The 25,557-nt window shown below is 40.1% G+C and overlaps 2 long non-coding RNA genes across 2 annotated transcripts in view; one reads left to right on the forward strand and one right to left on the reverse strand.

Annotated features, from left to right (window-relative positions):
* Nucleotides 1-2,471: 2,471 nt before the first annotated feature.
* On the reverse strand, nucleotides 2,472-9,603 carry LOC109493610. The gene is made up of 2 exons (XR_002147887.3): nucleotides 8,923-9,603; nucleotides 2,472-2,940 (listed from the first exon to the last, which is right to left on the reverse strand). It is a non-coding gene; the product is annotated as an uncharacterized LOC109493610 (long non-coding RNA).
* Nucleotides 9,566-25,557, forward strand: part of LOC109493609 — a 53,703-nt gene continuing 37,711 nt past the window's right edge. Inside the window, exons 1-2 of the long non-coding RNA XR_002147885.3 lie at nucleotides 9,566-10,108; nucleotides 12,994-13,087. This is a non-coding gene — a long non-coding RNA (uncharacterized LOC109493609). The remainder of the gene's footprint in view (nucleotides 10,109-12,993; nucleotides 13,088-25,557) is intronic.

Raw genomic sequence — 25,557 nt, forward strand, 5'->3', positions numbered from 1 at the left:
CTAATATAGTCAAAGTTTCTTATGAAGATCTTCAAAATTAAGTTGTATAATCTTAGGAATTATCTGTATATGCATTGAAACGGGTGTTACTGGATTTGTGGCCAGAGCTATGATATAATAAATTCATTTACAAGTTGTCTTTCTCTTCTTGAAGTAGAATTACCAGCATCCTTCTGATTGTGGTATGAAAACACACAAAAGAAAACTGTATGTATAACATAAAACTAGACTTTAAAGGATACCGTCCGATACCACTGTTTGTACCAAAAGCATTTGTTTAAAGAGGTTGTCCTACTCAATTTGTATTTACAATCAGACCTTCCTAGTCTGAGAATCACAGAATTACCATTCTCGGTGATACAAAACTTTGTTTAAAAAGTTTTTTTTAATTAAAAAAAATTTTTTTTTGCGTGTATTTATTTTTGAGACAGAGAGAGACAGAGCACAAGCGGGGGAGGGATAGAGAGAGAGGGAGACAAAGAATCCGAAGCAGGCTTCAGGCTCTGAGCTGTCAGCACGGAGCCTGATGTGGGGCTTGAGCTCACGAACCTGCGAGATCACGACCTGAGCCAAAGTCAGACTCTCAACTGACTGAGCCACCCAGGCGCCCCTAAAAAGTCGGTTTTTATATAAGTGTTAAATTCTTATATTATTCACAAGGAGAAGTCTTATTTCATCATCTATGGTCTCCATAGATGTTGTCATCTACCAAAGACATCTTCAGAAGTTCAAAGGCCAATGGCCAAGTAGAGAGGTCTCAAATTTTAAGATAATCTGTACATCACAAATTTTTGCTGATTTCCACCTCAAACAAAACTTCACCAGACTCTGAAGTGTATGAGTGTCAATGGCCACTTATAATTTTTAAAAATATGTTAAGTAAGTTTAGAAGCTAAGGTGGTGTCTTTGAGTGCTTGGTATATAACCAGTGACGTGAGATCTCCACTGGTAGGAACCCCAAAACATTTGAAATAGTGTCTCAGGCAAGAAATTAAAAAAAAGCATAGTTGAGGTAAGTTTTTGTTTTCCAACAGCCAGCAGCTAATTGAATAATGGTTCTACGTTTCAGCACTCTAGACACCAAGCTAGTGAAACAGAGCACCTCTCTCCCATAGTGACAAAGAACAGTTGTGGGTCTTAGCTCTCGCTAGCTCTGGATCCCAGCTTCCCTTGGGATCTGGAGATGGACAGCTGGTGCCAGGTGTGTGCTGAAAGAATTCCCGGGAAACTCATGGAAATAGGTAAATTCACAGTAAACCTGATTTAAGTTCCTGCGTGGCCAAGAAATTTACTTTTTGCCTATAGATGTTTTGAAGCCCCAGTAGGGGTCTACCTTTCAGCTTGCTCCTAACTGTTCACTTCCTTTAGTGAGTAATGATCATTATCAGCATCACCAGTAACACTTTTGGTCTTCCTCTTTGCTAGGTATTGTGCCAATAATGCTGATATGTGGTATTTATCATTTTTTGTTCTCATAGGACCCTGAGGTGGGTGTTAGCCTTGTCTTCGTTCATGAGGTTGAAAAACGGTTTCGGTCGTTCCTGTTTCACGCAGGGGCTGTGTGGCACAGTCCGGTGTTGAACCCGGGCAGTCTGACTCCACAGCCTCCTATCTTAACCGCTTTTCTACCAACCACTCCACTCAATAAAGGAAAAAGGATTCATTGTCTTTGGACATTTCACAGATTACCATTATGCCAGTGTTGTATTCCTCACCAGCAACTAAGTAACCATATCGTCTTCTCTAAGAGCTCCTCTCTGTTTTAGAAAATATCTCATTCTTGCTCTAGGCATAAACACTGGGGAGTGGGGGAGGGTGCTGCAGAGAAAAGGGGGCCTTCTCACCCCTGGAGAGCTGATTAATTTACAATTAGCAAAGGCTAAAAGGTCCTTTTCTGAAACTTTTGCTTGGGGGCCTAGAATTAAAACTTAGTCGCCGAATCCTGTCTCTTTTTTGAGGAAGAAGATCCATCACTGGGTCTCGCGTTCCCTCTTCACAGCTCAACTGAGACAATCCCCTGATGTGGAGTTTTAGGGGAGCCTCTGCCGGTCATCTTTTATATAGTTTTTTTGTGCTGATTCTCAAAACTTGATCTTTTACTTTTCCAACCATATATTATAAAAATAAATATACAGAGAAGATGAAAGCATTTGAAAAAATAGGGCAGTGGACAGCCATAGACCCATCCTCACTTAGACTCAACCCCCATATACCTGCTACCTAGTTGTTAACATATTTTGGCATATTTGAATTTATAGCGACCCTTCACTACTAAATACTGTAGTGTATATCTTCTAAGAATAAGAACATTCTCTTACATAATCACATATGCTTAGCATACCTAAGAAAATTAAAACTATTACCCTAATATCATATAATATGCAATCCACATTCAAATTCTCCCATTTGTTTCAAACGTGTTTCCTATGACTGATCTCTTCTAAACCAGTTTAAGACAACGTATATGCTGGTTGCGTCTCATTAGTGTTTTTTATTCTAGAAGAAACTTTCCCTATCCCTCTTTTGTGTGTGTGTGTGATGCCAGCATTTTTGAAGATACTGAGAAGTTTTTGTGTAATGTTCCACATTCTGTATGTGTTGGATTGTTGACACTTGGAGTCATTAACCTGTTCCTCTAGCCCTTATAGTTGCTGTAAACTTAAGGTTTGAGGGTTTGAATAGGTTTTGGCAGAAATATTTCAGAGGTGATGCTTTTGTGTTTGGGGTACATGATGTCAGGTGTGTTATTCTAATGTAAGATGAGATCTTGCCTTTGTAAAGATGTTTCATTCTCCTTGAAATTAGCAAGACATCTGTGGGATTACGCTTTGGCATCCTTAAAATACACTCTTCTACTGCATCTTTTCATCTGATGGCTTTATAATCCATTGATGATCCTTCCGTTTACCCTTCCGTCTCCATTGACTGGCTTTCATCCTTCTGTAAAAAGTTTAAAATAATTATTTTTCTCCATGTGGTTATGACACCAACTTATCGTGTGCTTTTAACTGGGGGGGGGGGGGGATTGATTTCAATTTTAGAGTTTTTCTTTTTTTTTTTACTTTTTATTTATTTATTATTATTATACCCTTTTAGAAGAGGGAAAAAGAGAGCAGGGGAGATAGGCAGAGGGAGAGAGAGAATCTCAAGCAGGCTCCATGCTCAGAGCAGAGCCTGACACAGGGCTCGATCCCACGACCCTGGGAACATGACCTGAGCCAAGATCAAGAGTCAGATGCACAACTGACTGAGCCATCCAGGTGCCCCTAGGGTTTTTCTTTTTGACTGCTTTTACCTTTTTATCAAAAGAACACTTATAGAGTTCAACGTTTAAAGTATATGACAAGATAGATACCCCAAAAAATTGAAAGCAAGAACTCGAACAGAAATTTGTACGCTCATGTTTAAAGTAGCGTTATTCACAGGAGCCAAAAGGTGGAAGGAACCCAAGTGCATACTGATGGATGAATGGAGACACAAAATGTGGTACATTCACACAATAGAATATTATTCAGCCTTAAAGATGAAGGAAATTCTGCCACATGCTGAATGGATGAACCTTGAGGACATTATGATAAGTGAAATAAGCCAGTCACAAAAAGATACCTACTGTATGATCCCACTTCTATGAGGTACCTAAAGTAAAAAATTCATAGAGAAAGAATAATGGTTGCCAGGGGTTGGGGGAAGCACAGAATGAAAAGTTGTTTAACAGATGCAGTTTTAGTTCTCAAGATGAGAAGAATTTTGAAGATTGAACGCACAACAATGTGAATTAGTTCACACTACTGAACTATACATTTAAAAATGGCTCCGATGGTACATTTCCTGTGATGTGTATTTTACCAAAATTAAAATTTATTAAATTAAGAATAAAAGAATACAGACTCAAGGGGCACCTAGGTGGCTCAGTTGGCTATGCATTGGACTTTGGCTCAGGTCACGATCTCATGGTTTGTGAGTTCGAGCCCCCATCGGACTCTGCACTGACAGCTCAGAGCCTGGAGCCTGCTTCAGAGTCTGTGTCTCCCTCTCTCTCTGCCCCTCCCCCACTCTTGTTCTGTCTCTCTCTCTCTCTCTCTCTCTCTCTCTCTCTCTCAAATATAAACACTAAAAAAATTTTTTTAAAGTACACAGACTCAGAATGCCTTTACTAGTGAATTCTACAAAACATTTGAAGAATTAAGGCCCATCCTTATCAAATTCTTCCAAAACCTTGAAGTGGAAGGAAACACAGCCAAACCCAATTTATAAGGCCAGCATTACCCTTATACCAAAGCCAGATGAGGACACTACAAGAGAAGAAAATTACAGGACAATATCCCTGATAAATGAACATAGATGCAAATACCCTCAACAAATACTAGCAAACTAAATTCAACAATATGTTAAAGGATCATACACTATGACCAGGTGGGATTTTTTTCCCTGGGATGTAAAGATTATCCAACATTAAGGAAATCAATAAATGTGAATTACTACATTAACAGAATGAAGGATAAAAATTGTATGATCGCCTCAACAGATGAAGAGAAAAAATTTGACAAAATTCAGCATTTGTTCAAACTCTCAACAGGGGTGCCTGAGTGGCTCAGTTGGTTAAGTGTCTGACTCTTGGTTTTGGCTTAGATCGTGGTCTCAAGTTTTTGAGTTCAAGCCACATATCAGGCTCTGTACTGACAGTGCGGAGCCTGCGTGGGATTCCCTCTCCCTCTCTCGCTCTGCCCCTCCACTGCTCATGCTCTTTATCTCTCTAGAGAAAGAAACTTACAAAACAAAAAAGCTCTCAGCAAATTAGGTATAGAAGGAATGTATCTCAACATATAAAGGCCACATATGATCAATCCACACCTGACAACATACTCAATGATGAAAAGCTGAAAGCTTTTTCTCTAAGATCAGGAACAATACGAGGATGTCCACCCTTGCCAATTCTATTCAATGTAGTGCTGAAGTTCTAGCCAGAGGCATCAGTCAAGAAACAAAAATAAATGACATCCAAAGCAGATAGGGAAAAGTAGAAATGTCTCTGTTCACAGCTGACATGGAATAATATACAGAATAGCCTAAAATACCAGCAAAAAAAACTGCTAGAAATGATAAAGACAGCAAAAGCAAATATATAAAAATCAATTCTGTTTCTATACAGTAACCATGCACCGTTTGCAAAATAAAGAAAACAATCCCGTTTAAAATAGCATCAAAAAGAGTGAGATACTTAGGAATAAATTTAACCAAGGAGGTAAAAGATGCTCAGCCTGAAAACAATAAAACACTGATGAAGTGAAGAAGAAACAAATAAATGGAAAGATACCCCATGCTCATGGATTGAAAGAATTAATAGTGTTCATACTGCCCAAAGCAATCTACAGATTCAGTGCAATCTCTATAAAAATTCAAATGGTATTTTTCACAGAAATAGAAAAAAATCCTTTTTTTTTTCATTGTCAAGTCGGCTAACATACAGTGTAGTCTTGGCTTCAGGAGTAGATTCCCATGATTCATCACTTAACATACAACACCCAGTGCTCATCCCAACACTTGTCCTCCTCAGTACCCATCATCCATTTTCTCCACCCCACCAACTCCCAACCTCCCACCCCCATCAACCCTCAGTTTGTGCTCGGTATTGAAGAGTCTCTTATGGTTTGCCTCCCTCTCTGTTAAACAATCCTATTTTTGTAAGGAGATTATATAGAATCCCAAATTAAAAAAAAAAAAAAAAAAAAAAAGACCCTAAATAGCCAAAACAATCTTGAGCAAGAAGAACAAAACCAGAGACATCACACCTCCTGATTTCAAACTATATTACAAAGCTATAGCAATGAAAGCAATAAGATGTTGGCATAAAAATAGACGTTAGATAAATGGGACAAAATAGAGAGCCCAGAAATAAATCTGCACGTATATGGTCAATTAATTTTTTTTAATTTTTTTTTCAACGTTTATTTATTTTTGGGACAGAGAGAGAGCATGAACGGGGGAGGGGCAGAGAGAGAGGGAGACACAGAATGGGAAACAGGCTCCAGGGTCTGAGCCATCAGCCCAGAGCCTGACGCGGGGCTCGAACTCACGGACCGCGAGATCGTGACCTGGCTGAAGTCGGACGCTTAACCGACTGCGCCACCCAGGCGCCCCTGGTCAATTAATTTTTGACGAGGGCACCAAGATTGCAAAATGGGGAAAGGATAATGTTTTCAATGAATGGTGTTGGGAAAACTGTGCAACCACACACAGAAGAATGAAATGGACCCCTATCTTACACCTTAAAGAAAAATCAACTCAGAATGGATTGAATGCTTAAACGTGAGCATTAAATAAAACTCCTCAAAGAACACATAGAGGGAAAGCTCCTTGACATTGGCATTGGCAACGAATGATTTTTGGGGGTATGACACCAAAAGCACAAACAACAAAAGCAAAAATAAGCAAAACTTAAAATTAGACAAAAATATACATCAAACTAAAATGCCACAGCAAAGAAAACAATCAGCGAATTAAAAGGCAACCTGTAGAATGAGAGAAAATACTTGCAAACCATGTATCTGATAAGAGGTTAATAATCAAAATATATAAAGTACTCCTACAACGGAATGACAACAACAAAAAATTCATCAAAATACATTTTAAAAAGGGCAAAGGACTTGAATAGACATTTCTCCAAAGGAAACATACCTGTGACCAACAGGTATGTGAAAAGGTGCTCAACATCATTAATTATTAGGGAAATGCAAATTAAAACCACGAGATAATATCTCACACCTGTAAGGGTGGTCGTTATTATAAAAGCAAAAGAGAACAAGACGTTTGTAAGGACGTGGAAAAAAGGGAACCCTGGTCTGTTGGTGGGAATGTACAGCGATACAGCATTTATGGACGATAGTGTGGAAGATCCTAAAATTTAAAAACAGGGCTATCATATGATCCAGCAATCACACTTTTGTGTATACATGCAAAAGAATTGAAAGCAGGGTCTTAAGGAGAAATCCACCCTCCCATGTTCACTGCGACATTATTCACGATGCCAAGATATGGAAACAACCTAAATGTTCATCAACAGATGAATGGATAAAGAAAATGTAGTGTAGGGGTGCCTGGGTGGTTCAGGGAGTTAAGCTTCCAAATCTTGATTTTGGCTCAGGCCATGGATCACCATCGTGAGATCAAGCCTGGAGTAGAGCTGCACGCTAGGCATAGAGCCTATTTAGGATACTCCCCCTCTGCCTCTGCCCCTCCATTGAGCGTGCACGCTCTCTCTCTCTTTCGCTCTCTCTCTCTCTTTCTCTCAGACAAAAATGTAGTATATACATACAATGGAAAATTATTCTGCCTTTAAAAAGGAAAGAAATCCTGCCATTTGCAACAACACAATGGATCTGAAGGACATTACTCTGAATAAAGTAAACCAGACTTGGAAAGACAAGTACTGAATCATCGCATTTATATGTAGAACCTAAAATAGTCCAATACATAGAAGCAGAGAGTAGAATGGTTATCAGGGGTTAGGGGGAATAGAAGGCGGGGAGATGATGATCAAAGGGTACAAAGTTTCAGTTACGAAAGATAAATAGAATTTCTACTAGATAGCCTGGTGCTCATAGCTACAATACTGTATTGTATATTCAGAATTTGCTAAGAAGGTAGGTCTTGTGTTAAGTCCTCTTATCACACAGACATTATCATTGCCATCATCATTATCATCATCATCATTGTCATGAAGGGTGTAGAAAGAAACTTTTGGGAAGTTTTGGTTGTGTTTATGGCCTTGATGGTGGTGGTTTCATAGGGGTACTTATGCCCAAACTCACCAGGTCGCACATATTAGATATGTACAGCTTTTCATGTGCCAATCATACTTCAATAAAGCAGCAAAATAAAGTATATTAAAAGATATACTTAAGAGAAATCTCACTTCCCACCCCTCTCCCCTCTATTCCCATAGGTAACTATTTTTATTCATTTCTGATTTGTCTTTCTGGAGCTTTATTTTACAAACTTAAGGAACTACATATATGCATTCTTCTTTTCCCTCCTTTCTTACGTATCAAGTAATGCAGAATGTGAGGTGTAGATCCAGTTTTATCCCTTTGCAGAAAGATTATAATGAAGTAAATGGATTCATAGCTTTGTATGTTTTAGATGTTATAGAAAAGGTATCCCCTCTTACTGATGGGAACAGTGGAAGTCACACACATTTCTGCAGTAGAATTTCTGGCAACTTTTATCTCCACTGTTACTCAAATGGAGAAGACTGTTCCTCGTGCCCATGAGCAGGCAGACAGACGCACACGCACTATATTTAGTCTTGTAAAGAAACAAGATGTTTAGATTTTGATAACGATTATCAGGTTCTTTTTTTTAATGTTTATTTATTTTGGGAGAGAGAGAGAAAGAGCAGGGGAGGGTCAGAGAGAGAGAGAAGAGAATCCCAAGCAGGCTGTGCACTCCCAGCGCAGACCCCAGTGTGGGGCTCCATCCCATGAACCACAAGACCGTGACCGGAGTCTCAACCAAGAGTCTGAGCCTCAACCAACTGAGCCGCCCAGGTGCACCAATTATCATCAGTTGCTAATTAACATTAGTCTCTTTGTCAAGGTTTCTACACTTGAGTTTGCTTTTTCTAATAACGTTGGTGATAAAACCTTAAGAAAGCAACCAACGTCTGCTACTCAAAACAAATGCATAAGACCCCAAAATACATCAAGTGAAAATGACATAACTGAAAGAAGAATTAGATAGCTCTGCAGTTATAGTTGGATATTTCAATGCTTTTCCCTTAATGACTGATGAAGTAGACAGAAAACATACAGAATCAGCTAGCTAGGCAGATCTCATTAATGATAACTGCTGTTTCTCTGCGTACGTTCCAGTTTCTTTGACTACCAATCTCGCTTGCTTTGACTTACCAATCTACTTACTTACCAATCTTCCAGATGCCTGGCATGGAATGTGCGTCACATGGTCTTTCAGCTTCTCATCGGTTGGGAACTTGGAGAAATGAGAGCATGAAAGCTGCATAACCAGCAATGCAGGGTATGGAGAACACGTTAAATGATCAGTCGCTTTCACGCCGACTTGTCCCAAGAACTGACCTGATTGAAGAACGTTTCAAGCAACCCCCATCATCACTGTAAATGTGAGTCATTACCATCATCATCATCATCATCATCATCATCATCATCATCATGAAGGGTGGGCCAACCTGAACTACTGTGCTTACAAGGACCTTCAAGGACCCCTTAAAGAATTAGAGTTGCTCCCTCCTTCATTGTCCTAGAAATCACCCACCAAGTTCTCCAGAACCCCATCAGGAAATGAAAAGCTTTGACTTTAACCTTGCAAGAATTTACACAGTAGCGACAACGCCCGGAACCAGACTGGAAGTGTGTGCCCCAATGGAAGATCTAACTCTATGATAATCAGGAAGTCCTGAAGCTCTCCTCTAAGTCACTCTGGTTCAAGTTCGTACATCTCAGAGCTATTCCAATGATTCAGGAAGTATAGCAAACTCATATTTTATCTTCTCTTGTTCTCACTGAATAGCAAAGGTCAAGTACCAAGCCTAGAAGAAATACCATGGGAGCGTGTATGCTAGCGAATGGGTCGTCTGGGAAAGAATGTCTGACTCGTGGTTATGATTTAACAATGGGGCATAGAGACACATCCCAGCCACAGGTTCCCAACAGAATTGTTTACAAAGGCTGAGCATTTACCTGAGGCCATGAGATAATCAACATTCAAGGCATGGCAATTCATGTTTTGGAGGGTTTTGAGGAAAATAGATTACATAGGTCTGGTTGTACCTTGGAGGACCATTCCAGAACAGAAAGGATTTTGAAGATAGAGAAATCCGTGAATATTGGCACTGAGCGAAAGTTTCTTTACCAAGATTCCTTAGAGAAGAGTCTATTTTACCAGTTTCTAGTATGTGGCTTATATTCTAAAAACTAATTGTAGACCATTTTTGTAACATCTCTACATGAGTTTTCAAGTTTTGTATGGGATAACTTTTTAAATGCCTTTGGAAATAGAAATTAGGAGGCTGACACATGTTCTTCAAGAGAATAAGCAATTGACCTTTATCCCATTTAACCAAATAACATATAAGGTAAGTATAAAAACATAAAACTGAGGCATGTGTAAGGAGGCAACACTGAGGCTGGTGCAAGTCATCAGCTGCTCAGAGATCTAAGCTGTTGGGCTCCTTTGGTTTCCTTCTTTAAATCTGTCTTTTCCAGAAAACAGTGAGACCCACGCCAACTATCACATAGCAGAGACCTTTCGGTAGACCTAGGAGGTTTAATTTTTCTGTTAAACTTAGATAAATATAAGGAGATTAAAGGCCTCTTCAAATGTTAGGCAGAGCCATTGTCCAGAATGGAACGTACTTGCCGTGATAGGCTGCCTTTTTCCTTTGGAGCTGTCCCAATCATAGTATATGAAAAGCAATAAGAAAGACTCTGACACCTGCACTCAAGGAGGCTGGGAATACAGAGGAACCAAGAGCTTTTCATAGTTATTGAAACTAAACAACTAAGTGTGTCAGACGAAGTCATAATACATGCTGCCTCCCTCCCCACCATAAAATCCGTTTTTCTGGCTTTTGATTCAAGTGCGCACAAGTCTGCAGAGTAAGAAAAAAGGAGAAAGTGAAGAAGGAAGCTCGTACGGCAATTTTGTCCAAAATTGCTCTGTTTATATTCCGTGCTTACTAGGTTTGGTGCTAAGAAAGAGTTTTCCAACAGTCAGTCTGTGTCCTAAACTAGGCCGGAGCACTTCATTTTGGCCCTTGGGAGATTAACCGGCCACTTGAATGCTGATTTAGTGCTTAAAGAACTAAAGACTTTAAAAGTCATGGGGCTGTAGCTTGCAGAGTTTTGAAAATAAATCTTTCAGGCTGCAACGCCGGGCAATGCAGCTGCATATATTTTTAAAGGGCCAAGGTTTGTATTCATCTCAAACAGTTTCTGTGAATTCCCAAGTAAGAGAATGTCGTCAAATTATAGTATACGTTCCTCCTGCAAACTTTCACCCCCAAAGAAACTAATCCGAGGGCATTTTTAAGCCTATTAGTTAATGTGAATGCATATGCTTCGTGTCCCATTGACGCAGTGGACACAAGTAACATAGTTTGTTATGGGGCGAAAAATATGATTGACGAATGACATTAGAGGAAATGTCTGTTCAGGAGGATGAAGTTAAAGATCACTCTCCTTTCACCTCAGAAAAATTTCTGTTCTAGTCTTTGCTGGCAGTAAGGGGAAACCCAGTTAAAATCTCATTAAAGAACCATCCCAACATCACAAGGGCTTAAAAGAAAGACTTAACATATTAATTTGCAGAACAAAGCCCGCCCAGGCCTACAAACAATCTATTAGCACATTTGGCAGTGTGGGGCTTTAACACCCAGTTATTACTACAACCTCGGGAAGCCGGGGCCTTCCCCCATCCTCACCCCGCCCCCAACCCCTTTGCACCTGGACCCCGGTTTTTGTGTGTGTGTTATGAAGAGGGTTATTTTGCCATGGAGGGAGGAGGACTTTCATGACTTCAAACATGGACATTAGATCAAGTTTTTATCTTCTCCCATAATCCTGTCTTTGATGTCACCAGACTGAAACCTCTCAGAATAGAAAGGGGGCGATGTGAAAAGAGGCCTAGTTAATTTATATGTTTAAGTGCTGCTGCCCTAATTCGCAGGGTAGCGTTTTCATTGTCTTCTGCTTTGCATCCTAAAGGCAGGCTTACACCAGGCAATTATGAATGGCCCTTCTGAACAAATAATTGAAATTCACGCGTTGTGGGGTAGGGTGAAACAATGTCTGGGTTGGAGGTGTGAGGTCATACATATTCCCTTGGGCATTATTCAAGTTACAGACATTCTCCTCCCAGGATGAGTATTTGTCTTACATTAGCTGTATTGGTGACTAATCAGGTAAACTATGTGTACTAAGGATTAAATAATCGTGGGGAGTCACTCCTTACAAGGCAATCAGGGACCTGGGGCTTTGCCCTGTGGAAACAGCAGATTCTCCGGGAAACGTGGGGTTCCAACATGGCTGTCCAGTTTCAAAAATGGAACTAAATATAAAATGGATTCGAGTTCTGGAAAACAAAGTCTTGGGGTTAAGAAAAATGGTGACCTGTGGAAATTCTGAGTTCTACCATCCGAACACTGTATCTTTTCCACACAGCCAGGCTAGTGTCTCCAAAGGAAGCTTGGTGTGAATGTTCAAAGACGAGCGTATTTGCACACGTGCAATTTGTACTCACCCTCAGATCATTAATTAGAAATTAATTACCCCAAGCCAAATTCTGCCCTCATGTGTATGTCCAAATTGCCTAATATACTGGCATGTTCTCCAAGGGCAAGAGTGTTGCTGGCTTGTAAAACAGAATAGGATTTTGCATCATCATGAGTATTTGTTCTGCAGTTTAATTCAGTATAAGGCAGCAGAAATAAAATGGGTCCTGTTCACTGAACTTTTAAAAGAATCTCTTAATAAAGTAAAGGGACTCTCATTTCTGAGTCTGCCTTACTGCTCAGGGCTCCGAATTAATGGCCCCTATCACATCCTAGTGAAAAAGCCACTGGATCTCAACAGGACTGTTGTAATAAAAACAAACAAAAAACGCTAATGAGGAATCTTGCCTTTCTTCCTTGTTTCTTAGTACCTGTGGGCTACTGTGTGGAGTGCAAATAAAAAATATGCAAACTGAAGAGTGTGTAATGGCAGTATTTACTGCTGAAAATGGTAAATCATTTGGTGAATGGTGGCTTTTCTGGAAGATTCTAAACTCCACCAACTTACACCTGTATGAAAGACTCTCTAACCTTTTCTACCACATACAAGGAAATTTGTTGTGTTCTCCCAACAAGATTTCCTGAAGTTAAAATTTAGAGCAACCAAAGGGACTGTCTCCTCTACCTAAAACCTGAATGAATACTGTGATCCTCTTGTATGAAATTCTGTTTTCTCTTCTTTGTTCCAGAAAGCGTTTGAATTGCCAAGGAACTCTCAGAATAAAATGAAAGGGTTGGACTTGTAGAAATTTATAGGCATCTATATCGATGTATGCAATACAGGTAAGCAAAACTAAACAAATGCAGATCTAGAAATTCATGCGATGTCGTTTGTAATCATAAATTGTAAATTTGTCCATGCCTCTTCATAGGGACTTAAATAAATATGGTACTTCTGTGAAATGGATGGGACCATTAAAAAGAATGAGTTTAGCGGTTAAGCATCCAACTTTGGCTCGGGTCATGATCTCATGGTCCGGGAGTCTGAGCCCCGCGACGGGCGCTGTGCTGACAGCTCAGAGCCTGGAGCCTACTTCAGATTCTGTCTCTCTCTCTCTGCCCCTCCCCTGCTTGCTTGTTCTCTCTCTCTCTCTCTCCTCAAAAATAAACAAACATTAAAAATTTTTTTTTAAATAATGAGTTTAGCTTCAGAGATGGTTTATGGAATTTAAACCCCCCCATTGAAAATGTTATGGTGTTCCCGTAATGCATAATTCCAATGTAAAATAAATTTAAACCATGAAACTCAAAACTCCTTTCGTGCTAAATCAAAATAGCTTCTTTCTAGATTTTTTTAGATTGTGAGAGTATCTTGCAACACATTTTGTATAAATTTATCAAAGTTGGTTCTTTCCTTACTTCCTCCCTCCCTCCTCCTTTCCTTTTTCCTTTTTCCTTTTTCCTTTCCTTCCTTTTTTTCCCCCTTGCTTCCTTTCTTTTATCTGCCTCTGCTTTGCCAGTGTCCCACACAGGTGTCTATGAAGAAATGCAGCATTCGATAGATCTATATACATTTGTAGAAATTATGTGAGAGATGTGTTGTTGAGTTAAAAAAAAACAGAGATAGGGTATCATATATAGTGTGGTAATACTTATCAAAAAAATGTCAGTTGTGAATGCCTAGAAGCATTTATGGACGTACCTGTAAGCGACTGGTAATGTTAACACTAAGAAATGGGATAGGATTGTGGGGAACATGGGAGAGATGGATATTCTTATTTTTCACTTAACCCTTTCATACTATTTTAAGATGTATTTTATCATTAGGAGTTTTTTTAATATTTTAAAGAAAACTTAAAAGGTGAGGAAACTGGGAGTATAAAATTTTAAAAATCCCGTTGGTGTGGATATAGCCGCCTAGATGAAGCCCCTAGACTTGAGGCTTTCTAGCAGCCGACGCTCAAACACCTGAATGTGAACGAAAATCGCAAAGTGAATTCTTCCAGTTCCAGCAAGCGGAATGGATCTACTCTGAAACGACAGAGTTTCCATTTTCCCTACCATTTGGGTTTGGTTGCTTGAGACAAAGACTTTAATGATCCTCAGTTTTTCTGATTCAATAGAGAAAACAAGTATTGGAAAACCAAAAAGCAGAGCAGGATAGAACAGTGGTCAAGAGCAAGGCTGTGTCAGAGAGCCTGCGTTTGAATCTTGCCCTCAATACTTACTAACTTTGTGACCTTGGGCAAGTTACTTAATCTCTCTGTTCCTCAGTGCCCTCCTCTGCATAATGGAAATAACAGTTCTCATTTCAAAGCATTACTGGGAACATTAAATAAGACTATGTACTATGATTGGCACCATTGCTGTGCACATAATAAGCACTTAATAATTACTGGCTACGATTACAGATTTTTTAAATCTTATTTATTTATTTATTTATTTATTTATTTATTTATTTATTGAGAGACTGCAAGTGCATGCCTCATGTGCATCTAAGTGGGGGAGGGGCAAAGGGAGAGGGAGAGAGAGAATCTTAAGCACCTCCATGCCCAACACGGAGCCCAAGGCAGGGCTCATCTCATGGCCACGAGATCATGACCTGAGCCGAAATCAAGAGTCAGACATTTAACTGATTGAGCCACCCAAGTGCCCCAAGATTTTTTTTATCTGAATATGTTCTAGGAGTGACATCCTCACATAGAGAATCTGATTGAATCCACAGAGCAAGAGACAAGAGGTTCCGAAACCTGAGTGACAGTCCGTGGGACTGGCCATGGATCATTGTAGCACATATTTTATTCTTTGGTTTTCCACAGATCTGAATGTATTTATTAAACAAGTTGACTTAGTACCCAGTACCTTCCATGACTGAGACCCCATCCTCTTGTAGAAATTTCAGATGGATGGGCTCAGCACAGGGGACCACCTCAGGGGAGGATGGGTCGGCCATATAGCATGAGACCTTACAGCTAGTGTCATCCGTAAGTGAATTTACAAGACCCAGACTCCGAAACTTGATCAGTGTTTTATGGGGGGAGTTCACTTTATTTGCACTCCAAAGCCTGATGTATAAAACCAAACCATGGGAAATATACCTGTGATATAGACGAGGTAACTCATGTTGCATGACTAGAGTGGGCTCCATGTGAATGATCTACATGGGAAACCAAATTAGATGGTTGGTTGATGGTTGCGGACTCAGACCTGGGGGAGCTGTGCGTACAAATGTGGTGCATTTTTACAGATCTCTTCCAAAGATCCATTCTTGCCCAAATGGCTGAGGAAAAGCCAGGGGCTGAGATTCCCTCTAGGACTGAAGTTAGATAGATGGGCTCCTTTTCTTTAGCTGATATAACTGTCAGCCCTTCCCAGATTGACATTTCTTTCCTTCAATATATTAATACGGTGCCTTCTGTAAGGTCTGGGCAAGCACGATCTCTTTCGGGGAAACTCCTAAAGGAGGAGTACTCTGAGTACTCATCATATAAACCGTTTTATAGCTTAGTTCTCAGATGATAGATTTTTTTTTTCTTTTTTGGGGATTAAAGCCTATAGAGCTGTGCTTCTCAAACTATCTATAGTGAAAAACTATAGATTTTTGTATAGTCCCCACCCCCACCCCAGTGCACTGTGGACTGATATTTTTGTTCAATACAATAAAAGTGTCACAATTATGTCACTCTGCTATAAACATTTCTAGACTGTCTCTGTCACTTTTTGTACTTCCCTTTTGGGACTGGTAACAGTTCAAGGACCACTGCCAGTCCACAAACCAGGCTTTGAGGAGCACCACACCCAAATTACATATTTGGTTGAATTTTAAAGTATTTTTTAAAATAAACACTGATTTCCTAAACATATGTTTCTCCTTATTTCCTGAGCATACAGTAGGCTGTTCCCCCTTCTCCTTTAATTAAGAGTCTCTTTCTTCTTTTTTTTTATCCTCACTTCTAGAAGTCCTGGTAGGTTTCTGAGGGTCTACTCAAGTGATAACTCAGCTGGACAGTCTTTTCTCCTCCTCAGACCAAAGTAGCACTTTGTGTCTCCCAGATTATGTGACAGGATCTTAGCTGACACATCCCAGAAGCAGACTCTGAGTCAAGGATTCATGTACAAAGAAAGTTGATTTCAGGAAACAATGGTAGAGGGGAACACAGCCAATGACGTGTTTATTATTTAGAACGAATATAGGGGCGCCTGGGTGGCGCAGTCGGTTAAGCGTCCGACTTCAGCCAGGTCACGATCTCGCGGTCCGGGAGTTCAAGCCCCACGTCAGGCTCTGGGCTGATGGCTCAGAGCCTGGAGCCTGTTTCCGATTCTGTGTCTCCCTCTCTTTCTAACCCCTCCCCCCGTTCATTGTCTGTCTCTCTCTGTCCCAAAAATAAATAAACGTTGAAAAAAAAAATAGAATGAATATAAATTCAAGCAGGGTTCACATATGTGATCTTATTACCAGATGTCAAGTGAGTAGGGTATCAGCCTTCACACTTCAGAAGGAGTCAGTAAATAGATTAATTCTTAATATTTTCTTTAATTGAGAGACTCTGGCTTTCTTGCAGTTGAACCCAAGCACACCATTGACCTGACTGCATATCCCTGGACGGATAAGCTCTCTGTGAGCGTGGCGTCCTCTCAGGTGCAGGTAGTAAGTCACTGTTGTAGGCGGAGCAGTGCTTCTCAAACTTTAGTGTGTGCACATATCACCCTAGCGTCTTGTAAAAATGCAGACTCTGATTCAGTATATCACAGGTAGGGTCCTCGATTCTGCTTTCCTGTCCAACATCCTAGTGATGCTGAAGCTGCTGGTCCTGAGACCACATTTTGAGCAGCAAAGGCACAGGTATTAGAATGAACTGTGTGATCTGTTAGGTTGCTGGCCCATCGAATACCCTTGCTGTAAAACATCTGAAAAGGCTTCAACTTCACGTCCACTGCTATGTTGGAGCCAGTTCATATCAGCTCCCAAGAGCCAGTTAAATTTTCAGGGATTTCACAAGCCAATTGTTTACACAACGGGTAGCTACCAGCAAATCAGTCATGGAGGAAATATTTACACCATAGAAATGGGCAAATGCTACAGAACAGGGTTTGTATTTTTTAGAGAGCCAGTACGTCAACATTTGCTTGCTTCCAACCCTCAATACTACCCTGCCCTGTCAGGCACATACCTAGACTGCTGTGAAGATCCTTTGGTCCTAAGTGGGGTGTGGGTTAGGGAGGACTACAGAACATAAGAACACAAAAATCTGTAACCAGAAATCACCATGGAAATACAGGGCTAGGTGGTGGCTTTTGTTGTTGTTGTTGTTATTACTATTAGTTTGTTGTTCAGAATTTTTACTATGAAAATATTTCAACAAAGCAAAACTGTCTATTATACTATTATCCAGAAAAGTGGAAAGCCTGAAATATTATGTAGCCATTAAAAAAGTATTACTAAGCCAATACAAATATAAAATATATATAGATTATGGCAAGCAGAAAATAAAAACAGGATATAAACAGGAAATTTGTTTTTTGACAATGGGTTAATTTCACCTGCATAGAAGAATGCATGCATATGACAAAAGGAAAGAAATGTATACAAACAAAAAAGTTATGTTATAGTGCTAGCATTAGGAATTTTGAAAATTTTTCTGAATATTGTTGTCTTTGCAAATAAAACATAACAAAGCATCACAGTAAGTCTCGCTATGTGTTTTTCCATCTTAAAAAAAAAAGTACAACTAAGAGTAAGAGCAACCAAACAAAGTCAGGAGAAATAGTAATAATAGTTAACATTTATTAAGTGTTATATGTGAAGGGCACTATTGTATGTTCTTTATAAGACTTAGCACATTCTGGGGCGCCTGGGTGGCTCAGTCGGTGAAGCTCCCGACTTTGGCTCAGGTCACGATCTTATGGTCTGTGAGTTCAAGCCCCGCGTCGGGCTCTGTGCTGACAGCTCAGAGCCTGGAGCCTGCTTCAGATCCTGTGTCTCCCTCTCTCTCTGCCTCTCTCTCTGGGCTTGTGCTCTGTCTCTCTCTGTCTCTGAAAAATAAACGAGCATTAAAAAAAATTTTTAAAAACAAAGAATTAGCTCATTTAATCCTCACAACTACTGACATTTTTCTGATGAGGAAACTGAGGCATGTGGAGGTTTTGTAATTTTCCCAAAGATAGGCAGCCGATAAACCACACAGTTGGGTTTCACATCGAAGTCTTCTTTACACTGATACATTCTTGACCTTTGTAAAATGGGTTTTATAAAATTCTTTAAGGACCAATAATCCTGTCTGGGGCAAGAAAGATTCGGCTGTAAGGGTTCATTTGTTTTTTTTAAAGACAGCCACTTTGACCTATAAATGAAAAATATAATTTTTTTTAGAAGTGAATTTTTTGTAAGTTTATTTATTTTTGAGAGAGAGAGTGAGGGAGAGAGACAGGCAGGTAGAGAATCCCAAGCAGGCTCCGGGCCCACAGTGCAGAGCCTGACGTGGGGCTCGAACTCACGAACCGTGAGATCATGACCTGGGCTGAAACCAAGAGTCGGACGCTCAACCAACTGAGTGACCCAGGCGTCCTGAAAAATACATATCTAAAGGCAATTTGTAGGAGACGTGACGGCAACTGTCCCGAAGTAATCAGATCTGTGCTGACTGAGGTGAGAAGAGGCTTCTTGTTCCTCTAGGCAGAGGTGAGCTGCAACCCGGCTCTAGCTTGTCCCCTAGATCTCTCCACTTCATGTTCCTCTAATAGCAAAAAGATATTGCGTGGTTTAAATTTAGGATGTTGGAAAACATCTGATCTCTTTTTCCTCCCGTTCATCATCAACCAGTGTGGATAAATAGTATGCAGTTCATCCTATTGTGTTCATTTGTCTGGGAGACGAATGTATGATGGTTAGTCATTCAACAGACATTTGTTAAGATCCCAAAGTGTCGAGATTCTTAGAAAATGCATAATGTAAGTATAGTATATACAAATAGAAAATATAATCCTTCTCATCTACAGCCATACAAGGAATTGTATTCAGTGAAATGCTATTAATTTTACCAGCACAGAGTACCAACTGTCCTATTAAATATAACAGATAACATTCCTACCCTTGTTTCTTTAAAAAATGTAGTGTAGTGAAAAGTAATGCCAGATGGATAAATAAGTGACTTTGTGCTAACATATTATGAAATGAATTAGAAAATATTGTGGTTGCATTATTTTCATTTTAAGGTCGAGGCACATTTTCCCTTAGAAAGAGTCAATATGTGATTTTACAAATAACACAGAATTGGGGACTAGATACAATCGGAAGCATCAACCCCTTATTGAAATAATATTATTTCTAAGATTGCACTCAAGCATCACAGAATAGATTTTGCAATTAGCTGGTTGCCTTTCACTGTCAGTTGAACAAGAAATTCAGACTGAAGGTCTTCCATTTCACAACAAAGTTTAACTGAATTCAAGTTGGTTTTTGCAAACAAGCATTTTTCATTTTAAAAACTGTTAAACAGAATTGACCGTCTTGGTAACTTTCCAGCTCCAAAACGCAAATAAATTGTCCTCTAGGTGCTCCTTGTGTATTGTTACAAAACCTACATCCTTTTCACCTCTTTTATAGTCCCTTTTATGGCTATTAATTTTTAATTCTGGAGACATAGTCACTGCGTTTCTGGTTCTCTGGTGGGAGATAAATGTGATTTAGATCCTGTTTTATGTATACTCGGGGTTGATGGTTCTGATTGTATCTAGTCCCCAAGAGAAAAATTGCTGGTTTCCACAACCCCTTCCTGGCTGGTCATAAAACAAATATTAAATAATGGCAATAAGCTACAAACCTCCTATAGTGCTCCAATTTTCAATTAAATGATTGCCGATGAAGTATGGCTGACGGAAAAAACGGATCACGTAGAGAATTCACATGATGTACCCAATGTATAGACAATACATATTGCTTGGACCCTTGAGACGTACTAGTGCAGGTACAGAATGTCAACTGTTATTTCTTGAGCCCTGCTTTTGTAACTTACAGCCGTCTGGCATGTTGAGAGCACAGACACTACCCAAGTCGTGTTTTCTCCAAACCGGATTGCAGGTTTCCAAACACAACTGGTTTAGGCACCTAAACAAACACTATAAAATCTGTTACATTTAATATTTTGTGTACCCGCCGCCCCCCCCCCCAACAGCCATTTAATGAGAGGTTTGTGGAAGACTAAATGCTTTTAAACCGTTCAGCTCTTCAATTATTTTTAGCAAAGAATCTGCTAGAAGAATTTAAAAGCACAAGTATTCATGATATTCTGGAGCTCATCTAAGTATACTCTAATTTAATAACTGATTCTGTGTACGGAAAACTGTTTATAATCAGATTATAAACAAACTGTTTATAATAACAATGCTGTTATTGTCAGTCTTCCACAGATTCTGCCACATCAGCTAAAATGTATAGTGTAGGTCCCAAAGTGTTGCAAAGAAAGATGTTTAAGTGGGTATTAGGATCAAATTGTGTGTGTACATACGCATGACCTTCTGTAGCTCCCCCGCCCAGTCCCCCGCACCCCCACCCCTACCCCCACCACAAACACACATTAAGTCAAATAGGGATACTTTCTTTCCCATGTATCTTTGAAAGACCTTTTTAGGAAACTACTGGGTATGGCCCTCTTCTCAAATTCTTACAATGTATTCCTCCTCCCAAAATTATGTTACATTTTTTTCTTTGTAGCCGTAAAAATATTCATGAGCCTAATTTAAAGCTAAATGGTACCACTTAACTAGGGATCTCTTTACAGATTGCTGCAATGCTGAACACTCCTTTAGCTGATCCCAAAGACATACTTAGTTTTTATCTTTGCAACATTAACCAAACGATGAACATTCACAAGAGGGAGGGGCCTTTCAGATAGATGCAAATAAGTGATTTGCAAAGAATCATCAAAAATAGATTGCTTCAGAGCTGCGCGGCATTAAATGAATGTGGGATTCGGTTATGGGAAACGGGGGAACGTGCGTTGAGTGCTTATGTATCATCTTTTACCAAGGAAGGAAGGAAAGAAAGAAGGGAGACAATTTTATGATGAGAGAAAAGAGAACTGGATTGGAGTTTGGGGGGCGGTGTCTAAGAACTGGTCCTGGCAATTTTTATACCGTTTACTAGCTGAGTCACCTGAGGAAAGTCAGTCCAGTTTCCTGAATATGAATATGCTTTACTGAAAAACAGTAATGATAACACGCACCTTCCAGCAAATGAAGTGAGAGTTACATATAAGAGCTTTAGAAACTGCATACCCACATCGGTCAATTCAGTGTGTTAATTCAACTTCTGTTTCTCTTACATCCCCTGGGTGAGAAGTGAAAAGCCTCGTTTTCTCACGTTAGTTGAATTGTGTTTGTGATTTGAGGGTTTTAAAACATGTCCTAAAGAGTCGCTGGCTTTAGACATTAGTCAGAACTCATAGACCCATGTTCTTCCAATTTCAGTATTTATACACATTTCCGGAGATCGTGTTAAAATGCGGGTCTGGGTGAGGCCTGGGCTTCTGCTTGTCTAACCAGCTCACAGGGAGGACCGGAGCTTGCCGACCAGGTTTGGTTCTTGATAACATCAGGGGCTGCTTCAACACTCCCGTGCCCTGAGCACACATTACTTATTGGATCAGAGCGCAGAGTTGTAAGTGCTGCTGCTGATGTCACTTGGGTTTTTTCCATGGTGATAAAGACATCCTCTGGGAATGATTGCCGCCAACAAAGAGGACTGTAAACGGAATGACGGGGTGAGGCAAGCAAGCGGGAGAGCGGTCTGTGGAAGGATCTGCTGCTTCTCCTCCTTCTCCTGACTGTCACTCATGATGAATGGCTCTGTGCAGAAAGGTTGGACTCAAGTGCAGTGGTGATTTCCAATTAAACTCTGCGTGCGTCCTTTGCCATGCCCTTCATTAGCATACTGTCCATAAGATGTACCGTAATTATGGTCCGTGATACATACCGTATCAAGGTGGAGACAAACCTTTATTCTGGTGGCTTGTTCCAAACCTGAGAGTCGGCCTTTCTTATTCGGGGACTTCATCTGCTGTGTTAAAGCATACGCTTTGGCTTTGCAATATCAAGATGAAGCAATATCCAGAAATATGGATGCCAAATGAGAATGAAAAGCGCAAAGACAAGCCAGTCTTCACTGAAGTCACTAATACACCACTGTCTCTATCATTTTATCGATTCACTCATCCAACAAATATTTATTGAGTCCCGACAACATGCTAGATGTTGTCCTGGGACCTAGACTAGAGCAGTGAACAAAATGAACTCCCTGTCCTGATAGAGCTTACAGTTTGGATACACAACTAAATACAGAACATGTCGGGTAGGGATAACTGAAAAGATACAGTAAGGAAGAAAGGGAAAGATGTGGGAGTTCTATTTTATGTGGGGGGCTGGGAACAGGGGTGGTAGGGGGCAGAGAGGGCCTAAAGGAAGGGAAAACAAGATACGTGGATATAAAGCTAAAGAGATAATTAGGCAGAGAGAAAGGAAGGATCAAGAACTCTAAGATTTCTGCCTTGAGCAACTGCAAGAATCAGGTTGCCAGTTTAACGAGGACCTTATGTAAGTAAAAATAAACCAAGTATTAAAATATTCTCAGCACCGTTCTTGTAAATTCAATTTTAAATTGAGTTTTAAACTGATAGGGAAAAGAGGAGAAGAAGAAAATGGGCATTGTTGTCTCTGAAAATCCGATAATAAGCAGTCCTCTTTAAGATATATGTCAATGATGTTTCTAAGAACTAGAGAATAATGTTTCATTTAAACTATTTTTTACATAAATGGTAATTATTATTTTCAATACACAGTCTTCTTTTTTAAAAGTGTATCTAATTTGCATGCACATATTCCTATAATACCTACATTTATTTTATTTTTTTTAAAAGGAAATTTATTGTCAAATTGGTTTCCATACAACACCCAGTGCTCATCCCAACAGGTGCCCTCCTCAGTGCCCATCACCCACTCTCCCCTCCCTCCCACCTCCCATCAACCCTCAGTTTGTTCTCAGTTTTTAAGAGCCTCTTATGGTTTGGCTCTCTCCCTCTCTAACCTTTTTTTTTTCTTCCCCTCCCCCATGGTCTTCTGTTAAGTTTCTCAGGATCCACATAAGAGTGAAAACATATGGTATCTGTCTTTCTCTGTGTGACTTCTTTCACTTAGCATAACACTCTCCAGTTCCATCCACGTTGCTACAAAAGGCTAGATTTCATTCTTTCTCACTGCCAAGTAGTATTCCATTGTATATATAAACCACGTCTTCTTTATCCATTCGTCAGTTGATGGACATTTAGGCTCTTTCCATAATTTGGCTGTTGTTGAAAGGGCTGCTATAAACATTGGGGTACAAGTGCCCCTATGCATCAGCACTCCTGTATCCCTTGGGTAAATTCCTAGCAGTGCTATTGCTGGGTCATAGGGTAGCTCTATTTATGATAAAAAAACTGACACTATGTATTTATTTTAGAAGATTTGTTAATATATCATTAGGTCAAATCAATACATCAAAAAGTCAAAAAGAAACATCTTATCTGTAGATGTAGAAAAAGCTTCTGATAAAATTCAACACTAGGGAGCTTCTGTTTCCAGGAATACAGAGCAAACTATACTTTTCCCCATTCCTCTCACTAAATACAACTAAAAACCCTGGATGTTATGTATTAAACAAATACACAAAAACTCTGAAAGGTAAAGAGAAGAAGGCGGAATGGCTAGGGAGCTTGGGACCCAAAGGATGGCACAGCGGTGAACCCCCCAGGTTTTCTTTTTACCTAATACATCCCAGACTTAGAGTGGAAGAGATGAGAAACACCAGTGGGCACAGATGAAAAAAAGTGCCGTGAAGCCTGCTCTCTCTCATCAAAGGACCACGAAAGGGGTTGCCTTGAAAGATGCAAACTCTTGGCCAATAACCACCTACCTCAACCAAGCACCACAGAGAAGACTCACCCGTCCCTACGCCCACCAGCAAAGACTGAGTGGGAGGCTTGGACTTGCACCTTTGTGGGGCTACCGCAGGCATCTCACTAACTCGCCACGATGGAATCAGAAAAGGCCAAATAGGGAGCTGAGGCTTTCATCCCCACTGCTGGGAACTAGCCTTCCCCACACCTCCGCTGTGTCACTGGAGACCAAGTGGGCAACACGGACTTCCACCCCAACGTGGCAGTTAGGTAGAGCTTCTTCTCTCCCAGATGGCGTAACGTCAGAGGATGCTAGTGAAGGGTCAAGGCTTTTCCCACCGCCCAGTGGTAATTGGGCCACCTCCCCAGTGGTGGCAGTGAGGACCACAGAAGGGCCAGAACTCCCATCTCCTGCGGACAGTAACGAGGAATCCTTCCAACTCGGGTATCAACTGAGGCTGAGTGGAACTGGACTTCTGCTTCTACTTGGCAGTAATGAGGCAGCTCACTCTTTCCCTGTGATGGAGTGGTGTCAGAGAAAGCCAGCTGGAACAGAAGGTGTGAATAAGATCCCAAGTCTTATAACATAAGATGAAAATGCCCAGGTTTTGCATAAAAATCACTCATCATACCAAGGGCCAGGAAAATCCCAAACTGTATGCAAAGATAATCAATAGAGGCCAATAGAGACAGAATTATCTGGCAAATGTTTTAAAGCAGCCATGATGAAAATGCTTCAACAAGCAACTGTAAACCTATCGAAACAAATGAAAGATAGAAAGCTTTTGCAAAGAACTAGAAAATGTGAAGAACCGAACGCGTACTTTAGAAATGAAAATACACTAACTGGAATAAAAAGTTCAGTGGATGGGGGGCAGAAGAAAAACAAATCCATGGGCAGAAAGATAGAACAATAGGAACTGCTCTGAAAAACAGAGAGAGACAAACTAGAAAAAAAAAAAAAAGAAGAAGAAGAAGAACAAAGCCTCAAAGACCTGTAGTACTAAAACAAAAGATGTAGCATCATGTCATCAGATTCTGGAAGAAGAGGGGAAAGAGGGAAGGGCTGCAGAAGTACTTGCAGGAATAACAGCTGAAAACTTGGCAAATTTTGCAAGAGGCATAAACCTACAGATTCAAGAATTTGAGTGACTGTCAAAGAGATGAACCCAAAGAAGTCTATACAAGACATATCATAATTAAATTCCTGCTAACTAAAGACCAAAAAAAAAAAAAAAAACCCACTTTTTAAAGCAGAAAATGACATTTTAAAGAGAAAAATGACATCTTACCTACAAGGGAAAAACAGTAAGGATTATAGCATATTTCTCATCAGAAAGCACGGAGGCCAGAAGAAAGCGATAGAGTATTTTTCAGGTGAAATGA

Source organism: Felis catus, chromosome D4, assembly GCF_018350175.1.
Source record: "Felis catus isolate Fca126 chromosome D4, F.catus_Fca126_mat1.0, whole genome shotgun sequence".
In the NCBI taxonomy this organism is placed as follows: Eukaryota; Metazoa; Chordata; class Mammalia; order Carnivora; family Felidae; genus Felis; species Felis catus.